The following is a 16040-nucleotide window of genomic DNA, read 5'->3' on the forward strand; positions in this document are numbered from 1 at the left end:
CATATTTTAAGCTCTTTCTCTTGTACTGAAGATTATGGGAAATGAATTCAGGCTTGTCAGTGTAAACTGCGATTAATAGTATCGGGGTCAGCCCCAGGCTCTAATTTCAGGTTGAGTGTATGTTTACTTATTTTCACTTTCAGACAGAAGCTGGATGAGAGAAGTACTTCAAAAGTAGTGCACTCTGTATTTGAGCCCCTCCAGCAAGTTACCAGATAACAACCATTCCTTTTTTTACTTTGTACACTGGTGTGAATTCATGTTGAAACAGAAAGGGGACATCCCCAAACTGTTCCCGCAAGGCATGAAATTGTCTAAAATCTCTTGGTCTGCTAAAAAATTAAGAGTTTCTTTCACTGGAACTAATGGGCCGAGACCAACTTCTAAAAACAACTATACACCATATTTCCCCCTCCATCAAACTTTACACTTGGAACAGTGTAGTCATACAAGTATCGTTCACTAAGCCACGACCAAAACCAGACTCATCCATTGGCTTGCCAGACGGAGAAGCGTTGTGATTGGCAGAGGTAGAAAGAAATGAATTACATTTATTCACGTTACTGTAATTGAGCAGATTTTATGAGTTATTTGTAATTTTTAAAGTAGTTTTTAAAATGTAACTTTACTTTTACTCAAGTACATTTTGACGCAAGTAATTTACTTCGTTACATTGGAAAACTCTCCGTTACTGAGTAAAAAATTAAATGCTGGGAAAAAAAACAATTGTCTCACGCGTGGAATAACGAGGCAATAATGTCCTCATGCAATACAAAATGAATGAGGACAGAGCTGTCAGCTTTCAAAACCTCCACATCAAACCTGTAAAAGCATGTGGTGGTGAGTATTTTTATCATTAAACAATCAGCTTAAATGTAAAAAAAAAACATTTAAATAGCAGTTAAAGCACAGCAATGGAAGTTAAAATATAATAATGAACTGTAAAACTATAAAAATACAGTTTATAGTCACCTATATTACCATAACTTTTTAACAGTAAAGAAAAAAAATGGATCATAGAAACCTTGCCACTTGTTCTTAAAAATGTTTTATGGGGTGGTCTGAACAAATACTGCCTGAAAGATTCACATTATTATGTGGAATAATAGTTCATTAAAAACAATTTAACTTATGATTTGTTTTACTTTTTTTACATCAAATAATTAAAAGTAACTATGTAACTTTTACTCAAAGTACATTTTAAATTGAGTACTTTTTTACTTTTACTCGAGTAGATTTTTAGATGGGTACTTTTACTTGTACCTAAGTAGAATTTTAGCAAAGTAAAGGTACTTATACTTAATTAAAATTTTTCAGTACTTTTTCCACCTGTGGTGATTGGTCACTCCAGAGAACACTGGAGTCTCAACTGCTCTAGAGTCCAGTGGCAGTGTGATTTACACCACTGCATCTGACACTCGTGAGGTAAGGCTTGGATTAAGTTACTGAAACATGGAGAACCATTCCATGAAGCTCTTTACGCTGTACAGTTCTTGAGCTATTCTGAAGGCCACGTGAAGTTTGGAGGTCTGTGGAAGCTGGGATTGACCCTAGTGGAGGTTAATGAGTCACTGTTGTTCCCAGATAGATAGATAGATAGATAGATAGATAGATAGATAGATAGATAGATAGATAGATAGATAGATAGATAGATAGATAGATAGATAGATAGATAGATAGATAGATAGATAGATAGATAGATAGATAGATAGATAGATAGATAGATAGATAGATAGATAGATAGATAGATAGATAGATAGATAGATAGATAGATAGATAGATAGTTTATTGATCCCTTTGGGAGGTTCCCTCAGGGAAATTAGGGTTCCAGTAGCAGCATCAATACAGTACACACAGATAGAAACAAAGAGTAGGTGACAGGGAGTAATAAAATAAAACTAAACAATCTTACAATATAAAGTGCAAAGCAAGTAGACAAAAGTATAAAACAGCAAATATATATATTTTATATATATATATATATATATTATATATAGTATAACTATAAATATAAATATGCAGTGAATGTATTTGAATAGAATTTTTATTGCACTTATTCCGAATGTATTATTTTATTGTGCTTAGTCCGTATGTGTTATTTTATTGCACTTAGTCCATTTGAGTTGCTACTGCTCCTCCTCATCCTCTGTCCTCCTGTTACTCCTCCTTCCCCCAGGGGAGGAATTGTAAATTCTGATGGCATGATGGACAAAGGAGTTTCGGAGTCTGTTGGTCCTGCATTTGGGGAGGAGCAGTCTGTCACTGAACAGGCTCTTCTGGTTGCTGATGACGGTGTGCAGAGGGTGACTGGCATCATCCATGATGTTCAGCAGTTTGTCCATAGTCCTCTTCTCTGCCACCGTCACCAAGGAGTCCAGCTTCATGCCGACCACAGAACCAGCACGCCTGATCAGTTTGTCCAGCCTGGATGAGTCCTTCTTTGATATACTGCATCCCCAGCACACCACGGTGTAGAACAGGACACTGGCCACCACAGATCCACAGATCTTGCAGATGTTGAAGGACTGCAGTCTCCTCAGGAAGTACAGCCTGCTCTGACTCTTCCTGTACAGGTGGTCAGAATTACAGGTCCAGTCCAGCTTGCTGTCCAGCCACAGCCCAAGGTACTTGAAGGAGTCCACAGCCTCCACCTCAACCCCCTCAATCAGAACTGGTCGTGACCTTGGTCTGGACCTCCCAAAGTCAATAACTAACTCCTTGGTCTTTGAGGTGTTGAGCTGCAGATTATTCCTGTGGCACCAAACAGCAAAGTCCCTCACCAGAGTTCTATACTCCTCCTCGTTGTCGTCCCTGATACACCCCACGATGGCTGTGTCATCTGCAAACTTCTGAATGTGACACAGCTCGGAGTTGTAGCAGAAGTCTGCGGTGTACAGGGTGAAGAGGAGAGGGGCCAGCACCGTGCCCTGAGGTGCTCCAGTGCTGCTGATCACAGTGTCAGACGTGATGTCCTTCAGCCTGACATACTGCGGCCTATCAGTGAGGTAGCTGAAGATCCAGGCGACCAGGTAGGGGTCCACTCGCATCCCATCCAGTTTATCCTGGAGCATAAGAGGCTGGATGGTGTTGAAGGCACTCGAGAAGTCCAAGAAGAGGATCCTCACTGTACTTTTCCCCTTGTCCAGGTGTGAGTGGGCTCGGTGTAGCAGGTAGAGGATGGCGTCTTCCACACCAACACCTGCCCTGTATGCAAACTGTAGACAGTCCTGGGCATGCTGCACCTGCGGTCTGAGTAGACAGAGGAAGAGCCGCTCCAACGTCTTCATCAGATGTGAAGTGAGTGCCACCGGTCGGAAGTCATTCAGCTGACTGGGCCGATTCTTTTTCGGAACTGGTACTAAGCATGATGTCTTCCAGAGGGTGGGCTCTCTCCCCAGCTGCAGGCTCAGGTTGAAAATCCGTTGTAACGGTTCACCCAGTTCTGCCGCGCAGGTCTTCAGGATTCGGGGGGACACCTTGTCTGGGCCTGCTGCTTTCCTGGGGTGGAGCCTCCTCAGCTGTTTCCTGACTTCTGCAGTGATGTATGATGGAGTGTGTGTTGGGGTGGGAGAGACTGGGGGGAAGAAACTGCTGGAAAGCCTGGGGGGAGGTGTTGAGGAAACAGGGAGAGATGGCTGCAGTGTGGTAGAGAGTATGGGGGGGGGTAGACTGGTTAAACCGGTTGAAGAAGTTGTTCAACCTGTTTGCCTCCTCCATTGTTCCCCCTGCAACTCTGGTCTTTGAGCTGTGGCCTGTGATGGTTTTCACACCTTCCCAGACCTCCCTCTTGTTGTTCTCCTTCAGCTTCTGCTCCACTTTTCTCCTGTAGCTGTCCTTAGCTTTCCTCACACAGCGTTTCACCTCCTGCTGTGCTGCTTTCATCTCCTCCCTGTTCTTGCTCCGAAAGGCGGCCTTCTTTCTGTTCAGGACAGCTTTAACTTCCTGTGTTACCCATGGCTTGTTATTAGGGTAACACCGTACAGTCCTCATGGGACAGACCACATCTGTACAGAAGTTAAGATAGTCTGTCAAACAGTGTGTCATCCCATCTATGTCCTCACAGTGTGGGCCAAGCAGCACATCCCAGTCTGTGGTGTCATAGCAGTCTCTGAGGGCATCTTCCATTTCTGGGGACCACCTCCTGATGGAGCTGGTTGTTGGGGGCTGTCTTTGAACCAGGGGGATGTATTTTGGCTGAAGATGAACCAGGTTGTAACCAAAGCATCGGGGTTCTGTGTTTGCAGCCTTGCTGTGACTGAGTGAATCCTCTCACATGCAGCGGCTGCGTCTGCGCTCGGCGGAATGTAAACACAGATGGTGATCACGTGACTGAACTCCTTGGAACTGCTAGCAGCTCCAAGTCCGAACAACACAAGACCGTCTTTACAGAGATATGTCCCGGGTTACACCAACGATTGTTGACATAGATTATGAGTCCCCCACCTTTGCTTTTCCCGCATGCTTTAGTGTCTCTGTCGGCTCTCACGGTAGTGAATCCCCGCAGGTCCACGTTAGCATCCGGTACTAGCCGGGTTAGCCATGTCTCCGTAAACATAAACAAGCTGCTCTCGCGGTAAATCCGCTGGTTGTTCAGTGCAGACAGCTCGTCGATCTTGTTCGGCAGCGAGTTCACATTCCCCATGATAACGGAGGGAACAGATGGTTTGCAGCACTGCCGATTGTCCGCTAGCTTAGCCTTTAGCTTAACCCCAGCCTTGGAGCCCCTAGGTCTCCGCTTCAGCTCCGCCGGGATGAGATGGCGTATCCCGGCTCGCCCCATTGTTCTCAGCGCCAGCAGCTCCTCTCTCAAATAAGAGAGAAAACTGCCTTCTGGGTGCATCTTAGAGTTAAAAATATCCGTGGGATATGTACAAAACACAATATGTCTTCCTTAGAAGAGCAAGAAAGTAGAAAAAAGTGCGGAAAAGAGGTTAAAAAGTTACAAAACTACGGAGCTACTGGAGAGGCAGCCGTCTCTCACAGCGCCAGACTACAACTGTTACTACAGTTGTTTCTACTGTGTAATAATATCACTGACAGTTGGCTGTGGAATATTTAGTATTGAGAAAATTTCACAACTGGATTTGTTGTACAGGTGCTGCATCCTATTACTGTACCACGCTGGATTTCACTGAGCTCCTGAGAGCCTGAGACCCATTGTTTCACTGATTTTTGTAAAAGCAGTCTGCATATCTAGGGGCTTATTCCATACACATTTTCAAAAACAGGGATTGACACGGCAAAGAAAATAATAACCATTATTCAGTTAAATTGTTAATATCAGTGAATAAAGATAAAATTAATTAAAAATAAAGGTTTAATTGAAAATGAGGTTTAATTGATAAGAAATTATGCGAAAGATAGAAAGAAGATATATATATATATATATATATATATAATAATACAAGAAACAAAATAAAATATGTTAAAAGTAATATTACAAAACAATAAAAAAATAAATAATGAAAGAAATAAAAAAATAAAACTGGCAGTTTAATTGATAAGAAATTAAGATAAAAAGAAGATTAGAGATTCATAATCAAATTAAGCTAAAACAAAATTATATAGTACAATAATAATAATAAGAAGAAGAAGAAGAAGAATAAAAAAATACAAATAAAAAAATAGTAATAATAATAATAATAATAATAAGAAGAAGAAGAATAATAATAATAAAAATAATAATAATAATAATAATAAACAAACTACAATAAGTTAAAAGTAATAATAAAAAAACAAAAAAATAATGAAAAGAAATAAAAAATAAATGAAAACTAAGAGAAGAACAAAACAGGAAATAAAAGTTAAGAATAAATTAAGTATTTATATAGTTTATATTTTATTTAAAAAGTTTTAGAATTATTTTTTTATTAGTTTAATAATATTAATAATGGCATTGGTGTATAATGATAATATAATATTTATAGGCCTTTCTCTTGTATTGAAGATTATAGTAAATGAACTGGGTCTGGTTTGGGGTTGAGTGTGCACTAATTTGCATTCGCTTTCAGGGAGAAGCTGGTGGAGGGAAGTGTGAAGGTCTGAAAGGGGAAATGCTGAAATTTTTGAGCAACCTCTCCCAAATGATATTTTTATGAGCTGGCTTTTGGAGGCTTCCTGTTTTTCGACAGCAGGACAGAAGAGCGTCTCCGTCACGCTTTGTCCTGACACTGCACTGTTTCTCTGAAGCGAGCGAGAGGCTGAGGTGATGAATAATGTGTGATTGAGAAGACTGTGACATTTACGCAGAGCGTTAAGGGGAAATTACATATTTCTTAATTGTTTTAGTCTTAGTCTTTTGACTAAAAGGTATTATAGTTTTATCCCCATTTTTAAAATTTAGTTATTGTAAGTTTTAGTTTAGTTTTAATCAAATGAATTATAGTAAAAATATTGCTAATGTTTACTAAAACCATTGACTAAAACAAAAAGTACTGAAAAATTGTAATGAAGTAAAAGTACCTTTACTTTGCTAAAATTCTACTCAAGTAAAAGTAAAAGTACCCATCTAAAAATCTACTTGAGTAAAAGTAAAAAAGTACTCAATTTAAAATTTACTTTGAGTAAAAGTTACATAGTTACTTTTAATTATTTGATGTAAAACAATAGTTCAATGATATTCATATTCATATTCATTCATATTCATATTCATAAATGAATTATTATTAAATTAAATAATTTGGATCTTTCAGGCAGTATTTGTTCAGACCACCCCATAAAACATTTGTGACATTGTGATCCCTTTTTTTTCTTTACTGTTAAAAAGTTATGGTCATATATGTGACTATAAACTGTATTTTTATAGTTTTACAGTTCATTATTATTTTTTAGCTTGCCATTGCTATGCTTTAACTGCTATTTACATGTTTTTTTTTAATATTCAAGCAGATTGTTTATTGTTCCCACTAAAAACTTAAGGAATTATCATTAAAAACATGAAATCATACAAAACGAATGTTGGTCGGTGCATGTGCAGTGCCATAAAGAAGCACATATCGATGGGTAGCATAACTTGACAGAACACCAGTTCCTCCAAGCACAACTGATTCACACAGCGTCTCTCCCGCTAACCGTAATAAAAACTGCATGGTAAAGTTCAGCTGTGCTGCCATCAAGAACAAAACTCAATTTTTTTTATTTCAACAATTTGTTTTTTTTCTCAGCATTTAATTTTTTACTCAGTATTGGGGAGTTTTCCAAAGTAGTAAAGTAAGTTACTTTTGTCAAAATGTACTTGAGTAAAAGTAAAATTACCTAATTTAAGAACTACTTTAAAAATTACAAATTACTCATAAAATCTACTCAATTACAGTAATGTGAGTAAATGTAATTCATTACTTTCCACCTCTGGTTAACATTAAGTGTTTTAAAGAAAATGAGCTGCAAACAGCTGAATTTATACACTTCTACTGCAGTACAGATTTATATTTATATTTATATTTATATTTAAGCTTTATATTAACATCTTTCAGTCTTTCAGTAGCCTAGACTTTCATTACTCAACAAGTATATTTATAAAACTCATCCAGTCCAGTAACAGCAGTGTTTAGTTGGTGTGTAAAGCCACTGGTTATCTGTGGGTGAACTTTTGTTTATGTACAGTAAGCTTTGTTTTCCAGATTTCCATTTAGGCTGTCATGCAGCAGCATGCTAACCGCTAGTGCCAGCCACGGTTAGCGTTAGTAAATGCAACCCGACAGTGCTACACTGAGGAACCCTGAGTGTTCTGGTAAGCCAGGGTGATATTAGCTTGAGATTTATCCCACATAGCTTGTTTTAACACAGAAAAGATGCAGACTACAGTTCAATATACTCAGCTCTGAACAGCGACAGAGCGGCTAATGCTAATACTGCTCCAGTCTCAGTGCTGGAGAACTAAACTGAAACTCCTGTAGAACTCTGTACTTTAGCAGAGTGGCTTTACTGCTTCTTACAACCTGACTGGTAAAATTCATACATAAGGCACACCGGATTATAAGACAAACTGATGATTTTGGGGGAAATTAAAATATTTTAAATACACCTTACAGTGCGAAAAATTCAGGCCTTATACAAATATCCAGCCCAACAAACCCTCTAAATATAAAACACTTTAAATCCCACATTATCACTGTATAAACAGAGACAGAGTAGAATTTAGCCTTCAGGGTTTCCTGACAAAAACAGTAAGGGTTAGGAAAAAAAGTGCTGCTTCTCTTTTGTTTACTAATCCGTTACTCGTTAGTGTTAACACTATTGTTAACGTACAGTTAACGTATAATACCCCTTTTAAAAAGTATATCAAATGCAGTGAAAGCTGTAGAGCTGGGCAATATGGCCCAAAATTTATTTTTTTTTTAAATCTGATTTTCGATTTAAATGGATTTTTTTCCCCTACTAAAAATCTAAATAAAGACGATTTTACAAAATGGTTAAAACTAGTTTTTATTTATTTCGTTTTCACTTAAATGTCCCCTTTGTGGTTAAAGTGCAACCAGAAACAAGCAAAGGTACAAGTTTAGGTACTGACACAATGCACCCTCAAACTTAAAAATTAAATAAATGAACACACCCTCAAAAAACGAAAAAATAAATAAAATGGTTCCCTTTTTGATAAAACGTACAAAATAGAAAACAAGTACAATTTAATATGCTAATAAGCAAAGACTTTTTCCCATTGGGCTAGAATTGCAAAACAAAGCTTTTAAATAAGTGCCAGTGCTCTATAAAATGATGATCTTTTCTCATGAATATGCAAAAAATCATCTCCTGTGCGCAGGAGAGAGGGAGTGAGAGAGGGCTAAGCTCAGTACAGGAGCCCACAGATGAGCATCGGTGGTGAAAATTAAAAATCGATTTTCATAAAAACACGTCGTTCTTAACTGTAAATTCGAATTAATCGATAAAATCGATTAATCGCCCAGCTCTAGAAGGCTGTATGAATTGTGTCTCATTTAATTAAATTTATTGTGGAAAATATAACTGAAACACCTTAGCTAATGATCATGGATTGCACATATGCTCATATACCACCACCATGCTGATCAGTGCTAATCACTGCAGTGCTGAGAATATTAGGACCCACCATCAAAATAACAATAGTAATAATAGCTGCTCTGTGGGGGTCTCTCCTCACTGCAAAAAATACATTGGCAAAAACTAGGCAAAATATATGCAAATTAAGACAAATATATGTATGTTAAGCAACAAAATCTGCCAATTGGGTAAGCAAAATTTTCTTAGTAAGATTTCTTACAAAAAGCAATGGCAAAGTCTCAAAATGAGTGAAATAACGCCTAAATCAAGCAAAAAAAGGCACTGTTTTGGACACAATTACTTGATTGCTGCTTGATTGTGCTTATTTTGAGTTCAAATTACTTAAAATAAGGTACAAATTCTAAGTAAGAATGATTAAGATAATTATCCCTAAAATAAGCCAACTAATAACACTTACACAATGCTTAGCAAGACAAAAAGCCTTATCAGAGAAGAAAAAACGAATTTATTGCCTTAAATTTAGAAACTTTCACTTGCTAAGATTTAGTTTTTGCAGTGCTGTGGGGTCCTGAGTAATGAAGAACAGGACTGCAGTCTGTAAATCTAAAGCTAAGTGTCTATATGATCAGTAGAGCTGAAAATATAATAAGATAATGGTTGTAGAAACCAAAAGGGATATAAAAATGGTCATAATGTTATGCTTGATCACTGTTAATCTCTGCTAAATGTACTGACTGACTGACAGGCAGATAAAGTTCCACAGCAACAAGTGTCTCTGGTCCTGAAAGAGGAAGAGGAGGACACGAGACTGGATTAAATAAAGAAGACAAACAGTCTTTATTTACTCAGACGGCTGCTGTTCGCTCAGAACAATGGCCATGTTTTCAGATGATCTCCACGGTATCTCATGACCCGGTGTTCTAATATTAGCCTTCACCCATTCAGCGAGCGCCGGCTAAGAGAATAGCAGTAGCTGTTGTGTTGGTTATTAAGGCCGTGCTGGATGTGACGCACGACTGTTGTCTCTAAGCAACCGCATCAGATGCTCCAGAGCCTCCATTTCCATAATGGAGTGTAAATACTGCGTCCATCTCCCAAGCCTGAGGAGACACGGTGGACAGATCCTCACGATTCTTCAGACAGCATTAAGATAATACTCTCACAGCTCTGTGCCAACCAGATTAAACTATTACACTGTTATAACATATTAATAACCATGTGTCTGTACTGTATATGTTAGGGCCCTGTGCCACTAAACACCTATGTTAACCAATACCTGTACAAACCAACCATACAACCAACATGTGCCAAGCCCTGTGGCAACCCGCAGCTAGCGCTAGCGGTTAGCTGCTAATGCTAACCGCTAGCGGTAAGTGCTTTTCTTACCCAAATAAACATTTTCCAGGAGAGAAATCTGTGTAGATTTGACTTCGTTTGACTTTGAAACAAATTTATTTAATTTTTTTAAGAATTATAGTTTTGTTTACTTAACTTAGCTTAGCTTTACAGGTCAGCGACAAGACCTGCTGAATTAGAAGGAAAACATGTCAACACCCCTGTTCCTTACTAGTGTCGCATTAAGCGCCTTATAATCTGATACACCTTATGTATGAAAATAGACCGGAAAATAGACATTTATTGATAGCGTGCTATATGATGTGAAAAATACAATAATTCTACTTAAATGTGGAGCTTAAAGAACACTTCAACTTCTGCTGAAGTCACTTTTTTGATAAAGTACTTGTACTTTTACTCAAGTCTGGGTCTCCAGTGCTCTAGTAACTGCACAGGATAGAGATCTGAAATGCCTTTCTTTGCACCTGTCCTCCACTGATGGACATTCCAACACGGTTCCTCTCCGCAGGAGGTCAGAGGTCGCAGGTTATTGGGATGAGCTGAGCATCGTTCTGCAGGCGGGGGTCCGGCGATTACAGCGCCTGATTGAAGAAACAGACCCGGTGGGACCTGCTCACATCCCATCATCCTCTGGGGGTCAGGGGGTCGCCACACTGCACGATTTGGTCTAAAGCTTTGTTCTGGCCTTTCATCTGCACCTGCCCTGCTCCACTTCTGAGCTATCTCTCTGAATTATGGGATGCTGGAGGACAGAGGGGCGTGAGGTGTACAGAGTGAACATGTGGAGTGATTACACGGGTATTAGAGACGCTGCCAGGGCAACGGTGACAAACTGCCCGGGTGCTTTCATGACGTTCCACTAAAGGCCAAACCCTGCAGGAGAACAGAGTCATTACTGAATTACCTACACTTCTTTTTCTGCTCCAGAGTTTTTCTCTAAAATGATACACTATATTGACTAAAATATTCGCACTCATATGTACTTGGGTAACATTCCATCCATAGGGCGTAATATTACATCATTCCAGCTTGAGCTCTTTTGGGAAGGCTTTCCACAAGGTTTGGGAGTGTGTTTATGGGAATTTTTAACCAATGTGCTTCTTCCATTTGTGAGGTCAGATGCTGATGTTGGATGAGACGGTTTGACTCACAGTTTCCACTCTATTTCATCCCAAGGGTGTTTTTTTTAGGTTGAGGTCAGGACTCTCTCCATGCCAGTCAAGTTCTTCCACACCAAACTTCCTCATCTTTGTCTTTATGGAGGTTTATTTGCGCACTGGTGGTCAGTCATGTTAAAAAAAAGGAGATACCTTTACCCAACTTTACCTGCAAAGTTGGAAGCATGGAATTGTCCAAAATCTCTTGGTCTGCTAAAGCATTACAAGGTCCTTTCACTGGAACTGTAAGGGGCAGAGTCCAACTCCTGAACAACAACCCCACACCATAATCCCCCCTCCACCAAACTTTACACTTGGCACAATGCAGCCAGACAAGTAGCATTCTCCTGCCAACTTAAACTCTAAATTAACCATTTAATATCCTCACTAAGAAAGATTTACATAATCTAAATCTGGCAGTGGGTCTTTACATTATATTAGTATTTTATGTTTAATAATGAATGGACCAGTAGGAATGCTTAAAAATTACATTTTGTACTGACTTCCTGTAAACATTGAATGTCTGTAAAAATTTAATAGTAATAACAGAGTTAGTGCAAAATTCAGATTACACATTATTTTACATATACATGTAAAACATAATTCTTTAAACAACTTTAAAGAAACTTTTTTTTTGCAACAAAATTATCAGCAATTTTTGTTTGTTTGTTTCCTGTGTATGTGTGTGAATTATGAATTGCCATCATCCAGATGTTGTATTTGTATTTTAGTTATATTTGTATTTTTATATTTATATTTTAGTTTGGGGGGACATTTACTGTTTACCCATATATTCTGTTTTACAGTTACATTTTTATGGGTTGGGATGCTTAGTCTATAGGGGAACTGTAAACTGAACAGGACCATGCTTTGGGTCATTCCAGCTCCATTTTTAGCCACTATAAACACCTCTGTTATGTTAAGTGGATCAGATTCCAACACTAAAGCTAACAGACTGAAGAACATCACAGGAACTTTCTTCATCAGGACAGATCTGCTGTGAACTCCTCTCTGCCTGGGGTTAGCTGTTAGCCCTGCTAGCGTTTGGCTGTTACTGTGGCCAAAGGGTGCAAAGGATGAAGGAGAAAACAGATTGGATTAAACCTTTTAAACCATTTTTATTTATTTTCTCCCCGATTTTCTCCCCATATATTTTATCCCCCCATCACTAGCAATGCCCCCAACACAATCATATGCCTCCTCTGAATTCATTTTAACTGGATTTATGTAAAACAGAATTTAAAACATTGTCAGTGTGTGATTATCTAATGATTTTGGCAGATCTGAATAACAGCCTAACTAAAGGGAGAGAGCCAGAATGTAACATAGACATGGAGGCTGCCTCCGTGATGAGTGTGTTTTGGGCATAATATGAAATAAACCAATTAGCATGTTACTTGCCTTTCTTTTTAAGAGTCAAGTCCTCCAACTTTGGCAGATTGCTATTTGATTGGCACAGATACCTGGACATGTCTGACCTGCTCGATCTTGATTGTTCTTTTTGTTTATCGTTGATGTAAAAGTTTGCATAGCTAGTTTATATTCATTTAGTGGTGCAACTGTGTTTTTCGTTGCCAAGATAGCAATACGCCAGGGATTTTTCAGAACACACCTTATTTTGAGACCACCATGCTCCATCAGCATAGATATATATTTACAAGCACTGTTTTACAAGGTGTAAGATAGGACCTATTGTGGTTGAACAGTTTGGTAAAGTTGGTCATGCTGTCTAATCTGGGCGTATTGGCCAACACACAACAACAACTTCCTACCACAGTGTTTAATAGAGGGCTAAAGCTGCAGTTAACCCATGCCCTGAAATCCTTCAGTACCTAGATCATGCCAGATCTTTATAAACAGGAAAAGATCAAGTTAGTCAATGTAATCCTGTAAGTATAACTCTGTTGTCCTTTCTCCTTCTGAACTTTGTGCTGAGAGAACACCTGGCATGGACGCAAACCTCTCCGTCCCTGTCTGCTGAGTTTGGGAACGTAATAGGATTGTTTACGCAAGAGCCGAGTCATTTAACTAATGAGAATTTAATCAAATATTATGTTACAGTCAGAGATTTGAGACCAATCAAATGAATGATTATTAAATCAAATATTTTTCTTACATTACGATTTATTAAGGAAAACAGATAACGTTCCCGGCAGGGTCGGCATTCCAAAATAGTAACTTATCAAATTATGATGAGGTCAGGAATAAAACGATTAAGTCATGCTTTTCAAACGGGGCAGTGTTTCAGTATAATGAAGCTGAAAGTTGGCAGATATCACTGTCAGATGCAGATGTGAGTGTGTGTATGTGTGTGTGTGTGTGTGTGATATTGAGATTATCCTGTGATAAGGCAGGAGGATTAAGTTGGGGAGGGAGCTCAGTACTGCACTATTGAAATGAGATCTTATTTAATCAGTGCTGCAGGCTGGAGTTTGAGCCCAGGCCACAGGAGCTGATTATTAAGGTGACCTCAAATTCATATTCATACGCCAATCTTCCCCTCTGTCCTCACTTCACTCCTCTCCTCTGTAACAGTGCATGATGTGATGAAGAAGACATTTCTTTAGGCGCTGGTACTTTGATCTGAGGATTGCTGGTTTGAATCCAGGGTCATGCTACCTCTCCATCAGCAGCCAGAGTCTGAGAGAGACTGCAGTTGGTCTTGCTGTTTCTCTATAGATGGATACAGTAGGTGGCACTCTTTCCCTCATCACTCCCATTTTGATGCTGTTGGTCGATGTGCTATGATACTGCACAATAACACTGTATTGCAAAGAGGCGGAGTCTGACTTTACAGAGTCTGATGCATGTGCTCATCCTAATGACTGGGTGAGATACTTATTAGTTGAGACAACTGGAGTAATCACAACTGAATTCTGTTATTAATCATAATTAATCGTAAGTTTTTGTCCCTAAGACTAAGATAATAATAATGGGTATTTAAACAAAATGTAATCATAGTTATATTACTAATGTCAATCACATAGATTCATAGGCTTGTTCTTAGGCTGTTTTGGTATATTTGATGGTTGCATACGCATTGCAATGATGTTTCTACGGTATTGCAGGCAGCTTCCAGGGTGTTTGAAGAGTCATCTGCACAAGGTGTTCCAGCAATCATACATAGTATTTGTTTTTGTGGTATCCTACTTGGTTGGTTGGTGGTTGCTGTGGTATCCTACTTTGTTAGTATTTAGATTTTGTGGTGTCCTACTTGGTTGGTTGGTGGCTGTTGTAGTGTTTTACTGTGTTGGTAGGTGGTTGCTGTGGTATTTTACTTGGTTGGTTGGTGGTTGCTGTGGTACCCAACTTGCTTTGTTGGTGGTTGCTGTGGTATCTTACTTGCTTGGTTGGTGGTTGCTGTAGTGTTTTTTTACTTGATTGCTGTGATATCTATCTTGGTTGGTTGGTGGTTGCTGTGGTATCTTGCTTGGTTGGTAAATGGTCGCTGTGGTATCTTTCTTGGTTGGTAGGTGGATGCTGTAGTGATTTACTTGGTCGGTGTGGTATTTTATTTTGGTTAGGTGGTTGCTGTGTTGTTCACAAGTGATTACAAAGCTGTTGTTATAGAGCTGTTATTTGTTTACTTAAACAAATGTTATGCAACCTAAGCGGTTGTAAGGTTGTTGCTAGGATATCGCTTGGTGGTTTTTCAGCAGATGATTGCTAGGGTGGTGCCATGTTAGAGTTTAGCTAGGGTGTTGCTGTGCATTTGGTGGGTGCCAAGGTGTTGCTATGAGGTTGCTACGGTATTCCAGTTGATTATAAGGAATAATACAGTACTGAAAAGGAGTTTAACAGTGGTAAATGATTTTGCTACAATATTGGGCCGTCTTCTTTATAGAACCATCTACACAATGTATTTGCCAATTTGATTGGACTATTTAAAAGACCAGAGCTTTACAGATGCATATAGAATATAGAGAATTCTTGTTTTAATCAACGGTTCTTTATTTAATTGTAATATATTGGCTTAATGGGGTTTTGCTAGATGATTGCTAAGGTGTTTGAAATAATCCCAAAGTTGTTGCAGTTTATTTGATGGTTGTTAATGTATGGTTACATACAGCTGTGGAAAAAAATAAGAGATCACTTAAAAATGATGAGTTTCTTTGATTTTACCAAATTGAAAACCTCTGGAATATAATCAAGAGGAAGATGGAGGATCACAAGCCATCAAAACACCAAACTGAACTGCTTGAATTTTGGCACCAGGAGTGCAGGCATAAAGTTTTCCAAAAGCAGTGTGTAAGACTGGTGGAGGAGAACATGCCAGAATGCGTGAAAACTGTAATTAAAAAACACCAAATATTGATTTCTGACTATTTTTATTTGAGATTTGGTAGGAATGTTGTCTGTAGATTATAGAATAAAACAACAGTGTTCATTTTACTCAAACATAAACTTATAATTATCAAAATCAGAGATACTGATTCAGAAACTGAAGTGATCTGGCTAATTCACTAAAACAGGATAACAAATCACCAATGAAGAAAATTCTTAAAGTAAACAAGTTGTGTATATCAAAAAAAGAGTCAGTAAGTTAGAATT

General features: G+C 38.5%; 1 protein-coding gene across 2 annotated transcripts in view; it reads left to right on the forward strand.

Annotated features, from left to right (window-relative positions):
- Positions 1 to 16040, forward strand: part of hdac9b (histone deacetylase 9b) — a 91208-nt gene that overhangs the window by 2419 nt on the left and 72749 nt on the right. The window lies entirely within an intron of this gene.

Source organism: Astyanax mexicanus, chromosome 6 (genome assembly GCF_023375975.1).
Source record: "Astyanax mexicanus isolate ESR-SI-001 chromosome 6, AstMex3_surface, whole genome shotgun sequence".
Lineage (NCBI taxonomy): Eukaryota > Metazoa > Chordata > Actinopteri > Characiformes > Acestrorhamphidae > Astyanax > Astyanax mexicanus.